The 3,862-nt window shown below is 40.2% G+C and overlaps 1 protein-coding gene across 3 annotated transcripts in view; it reads left to right on the forward strand.

Moving 5' to 3' along the window:
- TBL1X (transducin beta like 1 X-linked) overlaps positions 1–3,862 on the forward strand; it is a 200,185-nt gene that overhangs the window by 25,666 nt on the left and 170,657 nt on the right. The window contains exon 1 of one of the 3 annotated variants that reach the window (XM_027890242.1): positions 3,746–3,764. The exons of the other annotated variants lie outside the window; for them this stretch is intronic. The gene's annotated coding sequence lies outside the window, so the exon portion shown is untranslated. Of the gene's footprint in view, positions 1–3,745; positions 3,765–3,862 lie in introns of those variants that run through there. 3 annotated transcript variants of the gene reach the window in all.

The raw sequence follows: 3,862 nt of genomic DNA on the forward strand, positions 1-3,862 counted from the left end.
TGTAACTAGGAAGTGCATGTAAAGCACTATGCTTTTCCCTTGTGGAGTGGCTTGACTGGCTGTGGTGCTGTGCAGTGTTATGTTCTGTAGGTGTTTTGCTCTGCTGACAAGTGTAGCCATTTCAGTGCACTGCCTCAATGTAAGAGTATGAAAAGGTTGAGAAGAAAAAGGAAGTGAAATAATCAATCTATGTACCCTGGGCACACTGACAGCTACAGCTAGAGTGACTTCTGTCTGATTTGAGCACTTGCGAGCAGAAGCCAGAGTTTATATGGTGAAAACTAAATGGCAGGTCAGTCTTTGGGTAGGACAGATGAGCTTGGGGATCTTGAGTTGGTGAGCATCGTCTGGCTAAGCATTATTGAGGTTTTCCTAAGAAACAAAATCTGTGGTTTGCGTTCGTAAAATTGTAGAATATCTCAAGTTGGAAGCATCATCATAAGGATCATCAAGTCTAACTCCCTACTCCTCACAGAACTACCTTAAAGTAAATCATAGAATTAAGGGCGTTGTCCACATGCCTCCTCTGCCAGGCTTACCACTGTGACCATTTCCCTTGGGGACCCTGTTCCAGTGCCCAACCATGCTCTGGCAGTGTTAAGGTGCTCAAAGATAGGGGATTCCTACAGGTGTTTCAAGGATTAGTGGCTAAGGGGGTGAGGGAGACAAAAGTCATGCCACTCGCTCACAAAAAGGGAAGAGCGTAACTCTTGGTTCACTCCGTGGGAAGCAACCTGTGCACACTGACCGGCTGGGCGGGATGGGCCGTCATCGTCTGGGTAATAGCAGAAGTTTGTGAGGCTCTTCAGCAGACATGGAGTATGAAAGTGTCAAAACCCAGATTCCTTAAGTTCTGCTGCTTATAGAACAACATATTTATTCATTATGTGGGCTGCAGTCTTGTATGAACTTAATTCAAGTGCCTGTTTGCAGAAGGGGCATGAACTCACTCTTTTTAAAATATGCTTTTGAGTGTAATTGTGAAATGCAGATAAAGTTATAAATCCATCAGCGAACTGACTATTTTAAACCAAACTAGTCATGTTTCCAGAGACTAGATTTTTACAAATGTGATATTTTTAGATGGATGAAAATGAGCATATACCACATGCCGGAGGTATTGAGCAGCTTTGTAAGCTGTAAGTTTAAAGCCTTCTGTTTACAATCTGATGTTTTGAAATCTAATGGTGTACAGTATTTGTCAAGTGGGTTTATCGTTACAGAAACATAGCATAGTTCTATATGTCTACAGAATTGCAGAATCATCTTAGAAATTTATTTTTTATCAAACAACAAGAGAATTTATGCTGATAATTAAGACTTCTTATGTAGTTAATTTCTGTAACTCTTGCAGGAGGACTTTTTGTTACTAAACTATGTCCAGAAGCATGTATAAATTCTTTGAGGTGTTGGAGTGTGATGTGTAATACATAAAAGACTGCTTCATTTTTAGACCCCATTTTCACACTAACCTGCAATAGGAATGGGGATTTTCATTACCTTTTAATTTTGATTATTTTCGATTATGGCCCAGCTGGCATTTCAAAATACAGTTTATGTATAACAAAATGCCTACCTCTTGTCAGTAGGTACATTTTTTGAAATAAGTTGTGATGTGGTTCTCATCCAGGTTGGTCCTAAGAGGGAAAGCTGCATCCAGGAGTGCATCAAAGAGCATCACCAGCTGCTCAAAGAGGTGATTATCCTGCTGTATTCAGTGTTGGTACAGCCTCACCTTGAGCACTGTATGCAGTTCTGAGACTCACAATTTAACAAGGATGTGAAAGTCCCTGAATGTGCCCAGAAGAGGAAAACAAATGTTGAGAAAAGGGCTGGAAAGCATGTCCTGTGAGGAGCAACTGAGGACTTTGGGTTTGTCTCCTCCTTGGACAGAAGGAGGCTGAGGGATGACGTCATTCCTCTACACCTTCCTGAGGAAGGGAAGTGGAGAGAGCGGTGCTGAACTCTTCTTTTGGGAATCCAGTGGCAGGATGCGTGGGAATGTCTCGGAGCTGCACCAGGAAAGATTTTTACTAGACCTTAGGAAGCATTTCTTTACCAAGAGGGTGGTCAAACATTGGAACAGGCTTCCTAGAGTGTGGCTGACACCCTAAGCCTGACAGTATTAAAGAGGCATTCGGTCAGTGCCCTTGCAGTATGCTTTAACTTTTGGTCAGCCCTGAATTGGTTAGGTAGTTGGATTAGTGAGAGATGTATGTCCCTTATTACTGAAAATATCCTATCCAGTCTATCCTATCCTATTGTGGTCTTTAGCTGTGGAACTCCTGCTGTATTTGTCACTAGACCTTAGTAACAAATAAGTTTCTAGAGAATAAGTATCTAGAGAATAAGTATCAAATAAGTATCTAGAGATACTAGAACTTAGTATCTCACAGATCAGGCTGAACATATATCCTGTCACCATGCAAACCAGAAGAAAATAAAAAAATACCTAGATGTTCCGTTATGTGGGACTTGATAGAAAGCCTGCTTTGAGTGCAGGTTCAGGCGTTTTGGAATGTCCACTCTTGGCATTCAAGTCAGAGTTTGTTACGATTTGGTTTTGATATTGTTTTCCAGGCATAAAGAAGCTTATTCTCCAGTAGTGATGACAGTGTAAATAACTGTGGTAGCCTAGTACCACCTGTGTAGGTGGAGCTATTCTGCTAGGGTTGCTGCCATTTTTGGTGTGGTTTGTTTTTTTTTTTTTACTCAGTTGTAACCTGTTTAAAGCTTAGTCCATTTACCTATCACCTTGCCGTAAGTCAGCAAGTAGCAATTGTTTGAACCACATTACCTTAGATTATAAAACACTTCTGTAGTAATGAGTTGCATACTCTTAGCAGTAGTTGCAGAAAATCTAATAGGCCTAAATATGACGTTATGGAATATAGGAAGAAAGAACTTGTGAAATGACTGTAGAGTGGATGACTGAGCAGCTATTTTTGTTCCGTTTCAGGTATACCAAGCAGTGCATTCTGAAAGCATGGAGAATTTCTATCAAAAAATTGCTTTTATTCTGGAGGCAAGAGATTATATTGGTAACTGGAAGAGTGCTCAAGAGAAAAATTGTTTGTTCAGGATTAAGCTTACTGTCTCTGATGATGATCTTTTCTGGACTGACATGTCCAGGGTGTGACCAGTGCTTGCTTTTGTTTTCTCACTGTGCTCAGATTTAATTACCTGTATTTAGAATGAAATCCCTTAAAACTGAAAAAGTATTTACATTACTTTGCACCCACAGCAAGTAATTTCCTCTTGCTGGGAATAGTTGTAAAGAAATAGTACTTTAAGGGAGGGACGGCACTGTGTGATTGGATGGGATGCGATACATGGATGGAATGGTTAAAACTTGAAAGCCTCCTTTCACCTGCTTTTGCTCTATCCATTCTACTGAGAAATTATTAACAGGTGCTGAAGGCATGAGTGCTGCATGGCCCTGAACTCTCAATGCACAAAGAAAAGATCAAACATACCCTTTTTTTTAAAACATGAAAGGAAACCACTGGAGTTGGAATTTGTTGTGAGTGAGGACCAATCTGACAATACTTACTAGATTTTCAGTGAAAGTGAAATATGACTGTTAACAATCACATCAACGGTTGTTTTTCAATCTGTTTTTTGTGTCCTACCACAGAGAGGATGCTAGCAGAATGAGGAGGGATTAAGAAAGTATTTTAATCAAATGTTAAACACTGTTGAGAGAGGTATGGCTGGGGATGGTGCTGTGCTCAGAAAGAGATACAGACACTCTTCTAAAATAAGTAAGATGATTTTCCCCTCCTTTTTATTTTGTATCAGTGCTCATCCCATCCTCCACATCATGTTTTTTAGGCTGAAGATTTTGAAAAGATAACATTTG

The sequence above is a fragment of the Empidonax traillii genome, unplaced genomic scaffold (assembly GCF_003031625.1).
Source record: "Empidonax traillii isolate 1590-97213 ecotype Southwest subspecies unplaced genomic scaffold, ASM303162v1 scaffold282:size975252, whole genome shotgun sequence".
In the NCBI taxonomy this organism is placed as follows: Eukaryota; Metazoa; Chordata; class Aves; order Passeriformes; family Tyrannidae; genus Empidonax; species Empidonax traillii.